Here is a 12,581-nt window from a genome sequence, read left to right as displayed (position 1 = left end):
ATTAGCAATCAATCTTCAGGTAGCCTCTTACATCTGACTATTAACTAATTTTCAGACAAACTAAGACCTCTTTCACACTGGGTCAGTTTTCATGCATTTTAGCGCTAGAAATAGCCTCTGTTAACCACTTCAGCCCCGGAGGATTTGGCTGCCTAATGACCAGAGAACTTTTTGCGATTTGGCACTGCGTCACTTTAACTGACATTTGCGCGGTGGTGCGACGTTGTACCCAAACAAAACTGACGTCCTTTTTTTCCCACAAATAGAGCTTTCTTGTGGTGGTATTTGATTGTCTCTACAGTTTTTATTTTTTGTGCTATAAACAAAAATAGAGCGACAATTTTGAAAAAAAAGCAATATTTTTTACTTCTTTCTATAATAAATATCCCTAAAAATATATAAAAAAACATTTTTTTTCCTCAGTTTAGGCCGATATGTATTCTACATATTTTTGGTAAAATAAAATCACAATAAGCGTATACTGATTGGTTTGGGCAAAATTTATAGTGTCTACAAAATAGGGGATAGTTTTATGGCAGTTTTATTATTAACTTTTTTTTATTAGTAATGGCAGCGATCTGCGATTTTTATCGGGACTGCGACATTATGGCAGACACATCGGACATTTTTTACACTATTTTGGGACCATTGTCATTTATACAGCAACCAGTGCTATAAAAATGCATTGATTACTTTATAAATGACACTGGTAGTGAAGGAATTAACCACTAGCGGGCGGTGAAGGGGTTAAGTGTGTCCTAGGGAGTGATTCTAACTGTGGGGGGGATAGGCTTTTACACACAGGACAGTGATCACTGCTCTCAATGACAGAGAGCTGTGATCACTATCCTGTCACTAGGCAGAACGGGGAAATGCTTTGTTTACAAAAGAATCTCCCTGTTCTTCCTCTCCGTGACACGATCGCGGGCACCCGGCGGACATAGAGTCCGCGGGACCCACGGTCACCACGGCGGGTGCGCGCGCAACACTGCTTCTTAAAGGGGACGTACCTGTATGCCCTTTTGCCTACCAGTGCCATTCTGCCGACGTAAATCGGCGTGCGCTGGTCGGCAAGCGGTTAAGCGCCTGAATAGTGCCTCTTTTCCAGTGTGCCTTTTCACACTGGGGCGGTGCGCTTGCGGGACGGGAAAAAAAGCCCTGCAAACAGCATCTTTTGGGCGTGTTGGGAGCGCTGTATACAGAGTGCTTTGAAAGCACCACAAATCTGGAGTTTTTAACCCTTTTTTGGGGTTAAAAGCTCCCCGCTAGAGGCCGAAAAGTGGTAAAGTGCCGCTAAAACGAGGCCCCAGTGTGAAAGGTCCTAAGTATTCATGTATGCTCAGTATTTAGTAGAAGAACCCTTTTGATCTAATACAGCCATGAGTCTTTTTGGGAAAGATGCAACATGTTTTTCACACCTGGATTGGGGGATCCTCTGCCATTCCTCCTTGCAGATTCTCTCCAGTTCTGTCAGGTTGGATGGTAAACGTTGGTGGACAGCCATTTTTAGGTCTCTCCAGAGATGCTCAATTGGGTTTAAGTCAGGGCTCTGGTTGGGCCATTCAAGAACAGTCACGGAGTTGTTGTAAAGCCACTCCTTCGTTATTTTAGCTGTGTGCTTAGGGTCATTGTCTTGTTGGAAGGTAAACCTTCGGCCCAGTCTGAGGTCCTGAGCACTCTGGAGAAGGTTTTCGTCCAGGATATCCCTGTACTTGGCCGCATTCATTTTTCCCTCGATTGCAAGCAATCCTGTCCTTGCAGCTGAAAAACACCCCCACAGCATGATGCAGCCACCACCATGCTTCAACATTGGGACTGTATTGGACAGGTGATGAGCAGTGCCTGGTTTTCTCCACATATAACGCTTAGAATTAAGGCCAAAAAGTTCTATCTTGGTCTCATCAGACCAGAGAATCTTATTTCTCACCATCTTGGAGTCCTTCAGGTGTTTTTTTAGCAAACTCCATGTGTACTTTCATGTGTCTTGCACTGAGGAGAGGCTTCCGGCGAGCCACTCTGCCATAAAGCCCCGACTGGTGGAGGGCTGCAGTGATGGTTGACTTTCTACAACTTTCTCCCATCTCCCGACTGCATCTCTGGAGCTTAGCCACAGTGATCTTTGGGTTCTTCTTTATCTCTCTCACCAAGACTCTTCTCCCCCGATGGCTCAGTTTGGCCAGACAGCCAGCTCTAGGAAGGGTTCTGGTCGTCCCAAACGTCTTCCATTTAATGATTATTGAGGCCACTGTGCTGTTAGGAACCTTAAGTGCAGCAGAAATTTTTTTGGAACCTTGGCCAGATCTGTGCCTTGCCACAATTCTGTCTCTGAGCTCTTCAGGCAGTTCCTTTGACCTCATGATTCTCATTTGCTCTGACATGCACTGTGAGCTGTAAAGTCTTATATAGACAGGTGTGTGGCTTTCCTAATTAAGTCCAATCAGTATAATCAAACACAGCTGGACTCAAATGAAGATGTAGAACCATCTCAAGGATGATCAGAATAAATGGACAGCACCTGAGTTAAATATATGGAGAATGGAAATTTTGTTCCTCTTATGGGACTTTAAAGGGGACACCTGCTCATAAGTAATAGAGTATAATAAGGAGTATAATAAGTATAGGTTTGATTGCAAAAGTTTAGGTATTTATTGGGATGAGGGTACGGGTAATTTAGGGGTACAACAGATGAGTGGGCATAAGGTACAGGATACAAGTTACAAACATGAAGACATGGCAATACAACATGCAGAGGATCCACAATCATAGGACTCCAGGTGTGTATGGGACACACACACAGAGAGTACCCGACGCGTTTCGAGATAAACTCTTCCTCAGGGGTGTCTGATAGGGATCAGCAAGCACCGAGGTGTGTCTATAAATCAAAAAGACAGCAATAAACAAACTATACAGTAATGTGTGTATAACAAGGTCGGTAACATCATAGGATAATGTAGTCAAACTGCTACAAACGTATAACATATAGTCTATAGTAAAGAGCATTTGAGGTACTGACCATATAATGTTGCTTGGAAGGCATGTATTACTGCACGTGTATCCAAAGAAGCACTCAAAAGGACGGGAGGGGGGTTTTGTAGGGGGGGATAAAAAGACACACCACTGGACTTTAGTAGGCCGCTCGCCCCCAGTCCACGTCCGGCCCGTTACACCCAGACCCGGCGGGGCGGTTTGAGAGAGCTCCCCAGCAAAGGGCGCCACAAAAGCCACCGTGAAGAAGAGTAATCTTAAGTATGCTCCAATCTGTAGGGGGCCAAAAGGGTAAGAGGGGAATATTACAACCAGGTGGAGAGGTATGTCCCAGGGAGGGGTGGATTATATAAATGCCCCCCGGTATGGGACAAAGCAAGTGTATATGTGAAAAAAGGGGTATGCAAAGAAAGAGATTAATAATGATATACCTGGAGAAGGCCGGGAAAAGGCCAATGCAGGCAGAAGACTGCGGGTCTCCGAAAGGAGGGGGTTTTATTCCCTTATGGTCCAGCCCGGTAAGCCAGTGCGGTAATCCTGTGTGATGCTCCAGACTGTGTGCATCCAGTCCCTGTGAGGGTTAAGATGTCCCAGGGGGGTAGCGGCAGTAATACCAGTCTGGGGGCAATGGAGGGGGGTGTTCCAACAGGGGGTCCGGGCCAGGGAGTTCAACCTGCATTGTAAAAGGCATGAATGGGAGGAGAGAGAGGATGAAACAAGGGGTGCGTCAGCCTGGAGGGATTCATGGCAATACACAAAAGACAGCTGGTTACCTGGTGGGTGAAGCAGCGGCGTGCAGCGATGTAGGGCGGAAGGCCGTAAGATGGTAGAGTTGGAGCCGTGTCAGAAATAGTATGGCCGCACTCGTGATTGGTCACGGGTGCAGCCAATGGTGGACAAGGGAAACGCCCCCCGAGCCTGGGGAGCGCGCACCGGTCCCCCGGAGACCGCGGCCGGGGAGTGTCCGAGAACCCGGACGTGGTGACGTCAAACCCCGGCGTGATGACGTGGGTCGCACGGGGGCGGGGAGCCGAGACCCGCGCCGAAGACCCGCGGCGCAGTTATCGGAGGAGAAAGGATCGAGCTTGCGATCCGAGTCCTCCGGTTAGTAGAGGGCCGCCTGCAGCGAACACTGTCGCACAAGGCGGCCCCCCTGCGCCGAGTGGGGAGCAGACTGCCGCCCCGCCATAGAACGAGGCGGCCCGGGGAGGAGAGGAGAAAGGGGGCGAGCTGGGAGGCCAGTGGGTGGAATGTGAGGATTCCTGCCAGGAGGGATACACAGACAGGGGAAGAGAGGGACAGGGCCAAGACACTGGAAGGGTGGGGGGGGGAGAAAACAGACCAAGGGGGATAATAAAAGTGTACATAAATAATTAATACACAGATAAGTGTTAACATGCCCATAAAAAACGTATGTACAATATAATATACATATATACAGTTATGTACATATTTGATAAGGGTGCATATATACATATCTACATACTATTTACAACCCATGAGGTTGTGGACACATGGAAGGGGGAAAAACAGAAAAAATATGCTGCCTGGCCAGGGAGGCCTAGGGGGAGAAATTGTTTTAGGGGGGGGATTTCGTCAGGTTCCCATTCTGAGCCTCCTGACGAAAAACCCTCCAGGAAGGGTCTAAAAGAGATGCATATGTTGAGTCCTGGAGGTTGGGTGGCTTTCAATCTGAAAATACACCTCTGTTCCAACTGTAGAAGAATTTTGTTGGCATCACCTCCCCGCATACCAAAATGTACACGGTCGAGGATGAGGAAATGGAATTTGGGGCAAATGCCCCCATGTACGGTTATAACATGGCGGCCCAGGGGTAGATTGGGGTTACGGGTTTGCATGGCTGTGATGTGTCTATAGGCCCTGCGCCAGAACTCCTGTATGGTCTTCCCCATATAAAAACATGTGCACTCACATGTGAGTAGGTATACTACCCCACATGTTTTGCAATTGGCATAATGCCTAGGCCTAAAGGGTTCGCCATTGGGTAAAATGACATTCTTGGAGGTATTGAGGAATCTACAGTAGGTGCAGGCCCCACATCGAAAAGTGCCCTTGTTTTTGCAGGGGTCATGTCTGCTTCCGCCTTTAAATTCACTACAGACAAGCTGGTCTCGAAGAGATGCGGCCCTTCTGTAAGTGAACATGGGTGTAGAGGGTACAAAGGGGCCAATGGTGGGGTCCATAGTGAGCATGTGCCAGTATTTAGATATGACTCTCTTGATGGCCAGATGCTGATTGGAGAATCTCGTGATGATAGAAATGGGTTGAGATTTACGTTTTTTGGGCGAGGGATTGTATAGGATGTCACTACGTGTTCTAGTACATACCCTCTTGTAAGCTTTTTTGAGGCATGAGTTAGAGTATCCCCTCGCCCGTATGCGTGTTTGTAAGATCTTGGCCTCTTTTATGAAGGTTGCATCATCGGTACAGTTCCTTCTGGTGCGAAGGTATTGGCTGTACGGTATGGAGGCAATAAGTGGTTGGGGGTGGAAACTGCTGGCAAGAAGTATAGAGTTGCCTGCAGAAGATTTTCTGAAAAGGCTCGTGCTGAGGGATCCTTCACTGTCCTTGTAGATGGTGACGTCCGGCTAGGTCCCAGCGCAGTAACAATATGGATTGTACAGTCACACCTCTACAGAGCACACTTGCCTTGCAGCAGTGTGATTGAAGGCAATGCTCTGATTGGCTGCAAAAGGAAAGGGACAGGCGGGTAAGTCACAGGTTCCTGTACTAGTCCCCCTGCTCCACTTGCATCTTAGCAACGAAGGACACAAGGCAGCAAGAGCCACCTGTGTCCCACCACCTAGGGATGCAAATAGGCATGCACTTTAATTGCCCTTGAGCATCCTTGCTGTGCTTCCTCAGCTAAAGTACATACTTACATTACAAATGAGTTAATCACATACAAAGTACCCCTTAATACCCCTTTTATATATTGCAAAACATTTTTAAAAAAATCATGAATACGTATGGTATGTGCCACTGAATTAGATTTATAAATTATCTTTGAATAAGTAAATGATGTGTTGGTTCTGAAAAGGTTTTCCTTACCTAGAAAAATATCTTGTATATTACACAGAGAAGAAAGCATTACTTTGAATTGTACTGAGATCCAATAAAGTACAATATTAATATTTTTTCTAGGGGCAATATTGCTATTGAAATCCCAAAAAACGTTGAATCCATCAGTGTGTATTCATGTACAAGTGAGTGGTCCTTCAAAATTTACCAACAAATCTTTGAAATTACATTTTCAATAATTGCATTTGGTTTCAGAGAACATCTCCACCCCGGGGTTAATCTTGCAGAAACAAAGAGGAAGAAATAATTTTTTGTTACCCAACACCCTCTGTGGGGTCTCCATCTGTCCTCTAAGATGGATAACAAGAAGACAACAAAGGGCTTTAGAAGCTGTATCCTTGCATAGTATCCCCAGTGTCCATATTACTTGCAATTTCCATAATTATGGGTGGGGGTCTACGAGAATCAGTCATGTTTGTGTTTGTACAAAAAAAAAGAATTTAGTCTTCAAGTATTTTAATCCTACAGATTTACCTATGAAACATTTGTATTAACCTTCTTATTACGCTTTGCTTAGATCCCTTTCACACTGGGGCCTCGTTTTAGCGGCACTTTACCCCTTTTCGGCCTCTAGCGGGGAGCTTTTAACCCCAAAAAAGGGTTAAAAACTCCAGATTTGTGGTGCTTTCAAAGCGCTCTGTATACAGCGCTCCCAACACGCCCAAAAGATGCTGTTTGCAGGGCTTTTTTTCCCGTCCCGCAAGCGCACCGCCCCAGTGTGAAAAGGCACACTGGAAAAGAGGCACTTTTCAGGCGCTTAACCACTTGCCGACCAGCGCATGCAGATTTACGTCGGCAGAATGGCACTGGTAGGCAAAAGGGCATACAGGTACGTCCCCTTTAAGAAGCAGTGTCGCGCGCGCGCCCGCCGTGGTGACCGTGGGTCCCGCGGACTCTATGTCCGCCGGGTGCCCGCGATCGTGTCACGGAGAGGAAGAACGGGGAGATGCTTTTGTAAACAAAGCATTTCCCCGTTCTGCCTAGTGACAGGATAGTGATCACAGCTCTCTGTCATTGAGAGCAGTGATCACTGTCCTGTGTGTAAAAGCCTATCCCCCCCACAGTTAGAATCACTCCCTAGGACACACTTAACCCCTTCACCGCCCCCTAGTGGTTAACTCCTTCACTGCCAGTGTCATTTATAAAGTAATCAATGCATTTTTATAGCACTGGTTGCTGTATAAATGACAATGGTCCCAAAATAGTGTAAAAAATGTCCGATGTGTCTGCCATAATGTCGTAGTCCCGATAAAAATCGCAGATCGCCGCCATTACTAATAAAAAAAAGTTAATAATAAAACTGCCATAAAACTATCCCCTATTTTGTAGACACTATAAATTTTGCGCAAACCAATCAGTATACGCTTATTGTGATTTTATTTTACCAAAAATATGTAGAAGAATACATATCGGCCTAAACTGAGGAAAAAAAATGTTTTTTTATATATTTTTGGGGGATATTTATTATAGAAAGAAGTAAAAAATATTGCTTTTTTTTCAAAATTGTCGCTCTATTTTTGTTTATAGCACAAAAAATAAAAACTGTAGAGACAATCAAATACCACCACAAGAAAGCTCTATTTGTGGGAAAAAAAGGTTGTCAATTTTGTTTGGGTACAACGTCGCACCACCGCGCAAATGTCAGTTAAAGTGACGCAGTGCCAAATCGCAAAAAGTTCTCTGGTCATTAGGCAGCCAAATCCTCCGGGGCTGAAGTGCTTAACAGAGGCTATTTCTAGCGCTAAAATGCATGAAAACTGACCCAGTGTGAAAGAGGTCTTAGTTTGTTAGTTAATAGTCAGATGTAAGAGGCTACCTGAAGATTGATTGCTAATGACCTGTCAAGTACTTGAACAAAAGACACTAACACCTACTGTTTTACAGCAGCACAGAACCATGTGATTCTCTACATCCCTTTAACCCACAGAGGTCTGTTATTTTTTATGCTGTTATGCCTACTCAGAAGACAGCATGGGGTTGATTTACTAAAACTGGTGTGTAAAATCCGGTGCAGCTCTGCAGAGAAACCAATCAGCTTCCAGGTTTTAGTTAGAAGCTGATTGGCTACCATGCACAGCTGCACCAGATTTTGCACTCCCCAGTTTTAGTAAACCAAACCCCATGTGTTATCAGCATGAGGTCAGGCCATTGGCAGAACAGCAACTGTTATGCCCTGTACACATGGTCGGATTTTCCGACGAAAAAAGTGCGATCGGATTGTGTTGTCGGAAATTCCGATCGTGTGTGGGCTCCATCTGACTTTTTCCGTCGGAATTTCCAACACAAAGTTTGAGAGGAGGCTATAAAATTTTCCGACAACAAAATCCGATTGGTTAAATTACGATCGTGTATACACAAATCAGATGCACAAAGTGCCATGCAGAATAAATTAAGAGACGAAAGCTATTGGCTAGTGCCCCGTTTATAGTCCCGACGTACGTGTTTTACGTCACCGCGGTCAGAACGATCGGATTTTCCGACAACTTTGTGCAACCGTGTGTATGCAAGACGAGTTTGGCCCAAAATCCATCGGAAAAAATCCACCCAGGCCTTCAAGCCTCCTCCAGACTCCCGAACTCATCCTGCCATCCAGCACTGGGATCTCAACCACCCAGGCCTTCAGGCCTCCTCCTGCTGCACTCTACATGGTTACAGCTTCTGAATCTCCTTACACCCCCAGATCCTCCCAGGAAGCATGTGACCCCAGCTTATATGCGAGTCCTGCCCCTGCCAATACAATTTAATGATTGGTCCAGAGCTGTCCACATAAGCTGCCTGCCACTCAGGTCTGAAATCCTGCCTCCCTTCCAGAACATTTCCACTGGAAGGATGAGGGGACCACCTTGAGCCAGAGTGTAGGTGACCACACCCCCTCTATTCTAACACTCACACCCACAAATAAAGAACCAGGCCTAAGGAGAAAATGCAAGCCTTGGCCAAATTTACCTATCACTAATTACAGAAACACACTAAGCACCCACCTGAATATATATATACAGTGGGACGGAAAGTATTCAGACCCCCTTATATTTTTCACTCTTTGTTATATTGCAGCCATTTGCTAAAATCATTTAAGTTCGTTTTTTTTTTCCTCATTAATGTACACACAGCACCCCATATTGACAGAAAAACACAGAAGTGTTGACATTTTTGCAGATTTATCAAAAAAGAAAAACTGAAATATCACATGGTCCTAAGTATTCATGTATGCTCAGTATTTAGTAGATGAACTCTTTTGATCTAATACAGCCATGAGTCTTTTTGGGAAAGATGCAACATGTTTTTCACACCTGGATTGGGGGATCCTCTGCCATTCCTCCTTGCAGATCCTCTCCAGTTCTGTCAGGTTGGATGGTAAACGTTGGTGGACAGCCATTTTTAGGTCTCTCCAGAGATGCTCAATTGGGTTTAAGTCAGGGCTCTGGCTGGGCCATTCAAGAACAGTCACGGAGTTGTTGTGAAGCCACTCCTTCGTTATTTTAGCTGTGTGCTTAGGGTCATTGTCTTGTTGGAAGGTAAACCTTCGGCCCAGTCTGAGGTCCTGAGCACTCTGGAGAAGGTTTTCGTCCAGGATATCCCTGTACTTGGCCGCATTCATTTTTCCCTTGATTGCAAGCAATCCTGTCCTTGCAGCTGAAAAACACCCCCACAGCATGATGCAGCCACCACCATGCTTTAACATTGGGACTGTATTGGACAGGTGATGAGCAGTGCCTGGTTTTCTCCACATATAACGCTTAGAATTAAGGCCAAAAAGTTCTATCTTGGTCTCATCAGACCAGAGAATCTTATTTCTCACCATCTTGGAGTCCTTCAGGTGTTTTTTTAGCAAACTCCATGTGGACTTTCATGTGTCTTGCACTGAGGAGAGGTTTCCGGCGAGCCACTCTGCCATAAAGCCCCGACTGGTGGAGGGCTGCAGTGATGGTTGACTTTCTACAACTTTCTCCCATCTCCTGACTGCATCTCTGGAGCTCAGCCACAGTGATCTTTGGGTTCTTCTTTATCTCTCTCACCAAGGCTCTTCTCCCCCGATGGCTCAGTTTGGCCAGACAGCCAGCTCTAGGAAGGGTTCTGGTCGTCCCAAACGTCTCCCATTTAATGATTATTGAGGCCACTGTGCTGTTAGGAACCTTAAGTGCAGCAGAAATTTTTTTGGAACCTTGGCCAGATCTGTGCCTTGCCACAATTCTGTCTCTGAGCTCTTCAAGCAGTTCCTTTGACCTCATGATTCTCATTTGCTCTGACATGCACTGTGAGCTGTAAAGTCTTATATAGACAGGTGTGTGGCTTTCCTAATTAAGTCCAATCAGTATAATCAAACACAGCTGGACTCAAATGAAGATGTAGAACCATCTCAAGGATGATCAGAATAAATGGACAGCACCTGAGTTAAATATATGGAGAATGGAAATTTTGTTCCTCTTATGGGACTTTAAAGGGGACACCTGCTCATAAGTAATAGAGTATAATAAGGAGTATAATAAGTATAGGTTTGATTGCAAAAGTTTAGCTATTTATTGGGGTGAGGGTACGGGTAATTTAGGGGTACAACAGATGAGTGTGCATAAGGTACAGGATACAAGTTTCAAACATGAAGACATGGCAATACAACATGCAGAGGATCCACAATCATAGGACTCCAGGTGTGTATGGGACACACACACAGAGAGTACCCGACGCGTCTCGAGATAAACTCTTCCTCAGGGGTGTCTGATAGGGATCAGCAAGCACCGAGGTGTGTCTATAAATCAAAAAGACAGCAATAAACAAACTATACAGTAATGTGTGTATAACAAGGTCGGTAACATCATAGGATAATGTAGTCAAACTGCTACAAACGTATAACATATAGTCTATAGTAAAGAGCATTTGAGGTACTGACCATATAATGTTGCTTGGAAGGCATGTATTACTGCACGTGTATCCAAAGAAGCACTCAAAAGGACGGGAGGGGGGTTTTGTAGGGGGGGATAAAAAGACACACCACGTGACTTCAGTAGGCCGCTCGCCCCCAGTCCACGTCCGGCCTGTGACACCCAGGCGGGGCGGTTTGAGAGAGCTCCCCAGCAAAGGGCGCCACAAAAGCCACCGTGAAGAAGAGTAATCTTAAGTATGCTCCAATCTGTAGGGGGCCAAAAGTTTAAGAGGGGAATATTACAACCAGGTGGAGAGGTATGTACCAGGGACGGGTGGATTATAAAAATGTCCCCGGTATGGGACAAAGCAAGTGTATATGTGAAAAAAGGGGTATGCAAAGAAAGAGATTAATAATGATATACCTGGAGAAGGCCGGGAAAAGGCCAATGCAGGCAGAAGACTGCGGGTCTCCGAAAGGAGGGGGTTTTATTCCCTTATGGTCCGGCCCGGTAAGCCAGTGCGGTAATCCTGTGTGATGCTCCAGACTGTGTGCATCCAGTCCCTGTGAGGGTTAAGATGTCCCAGGGGGGTAGCGGCAGTAATACCAGTCTGGGGGCAATGGAGGGGGGTGTTCCAACAGGGGGTCCGGGCCAGGGAGTTCAACCTGCATTGTAAAAGGCATGAATGGGAGGAGAGAGAGGATGAAACAAGGGGTGCGTCAGCCTGGAGGGATTCGTGGCAATACACAAAAGACAGCTGGTTACCTGGTGGGTGAAGCAGCGGCGTGCAGCGATGTAGGGCGGAAGGCCGTAAGATGGTAGAGTTGGAGCCGTGTCAGAAATAGTATGGCCGCACTCGTGATTGGTCACGGGTGCAGCCAATGGTGGACAAGGGAAACGCCCCCCGAGCCTGAGGGCGCGCGCACCGGTCCCCCGGAGACCGCGGCCGGGGAGTGTCCGAGAACCCGGACGCAGTGACGTCAAACCCCGGCGTGATGACGTGGGTCGCACGGGGGCGGGGAGCCAAGACCCGCGCCGAAGACCCGCGGCGCAGTTATCGGACGATCCGAGTCCTCTGGTTAGTAGAGGGCCGCCTGCAGCGAACACTGTTGCACCAGGCGGCCCCCCTGCGCCGAGTGGGGAGCAGACTGCCGCCCCGCCATAGGACGAGGCGGCCCGGGGCGGAGAGGAGAAAGGGGGTGAGCTGGGAGGCCAGTGGGTGGAATGTGAGGATTCCTGCCGGGAGGGATACACAGACAGGGGAAGAGAGGGACAGGGCCAAGACACTGGAAGGGTGGGGGGGGGAAGAAAACAGACCAAGGGGGATAATAAAAGTGTGCATAAATAATTAATACACAGATAAGTGTTAACATGCCCATAAAAAATGTATGTACAATATAGTATACATATATACAGTTATGTACATATTTGATAAGGGTGCATATATACATATCTACATACTATTTTCAACCCATGAGGTAGTGGACACATGGAAGGGGGAAAAACAGAAAAAATATGCTGCCTGGCCAGGGAGGCCTAGGGGGAGAAATTGTTTTAGGGGGGGGATTTCATCAGGTTCCCATTCTGAGCCTCCTGACGAAAAACCCTCCAGGAAGGGTCTAAAAGAGATGCATG

Source organism: Aquarana catesbeiana, linkage group LG12 (genome assembly GCF_042186555.1).
Source record: "Aquarana catesbeiana isolate 2022-GZ linkage group LG12, ASM4218655v1, whole genome shotgun sequence".
Classification (NCBI taxonomy): Eukaryota; Metazoa; Chordata; class Amphibia; order Anura; family Ranidae; genus Aquarana; species Aquarana catesbeiana.
The sequence above is the reverse complement of the archived record's forward strand: the minus strand, read 5'-3'. Positions refer to the sequence as shown.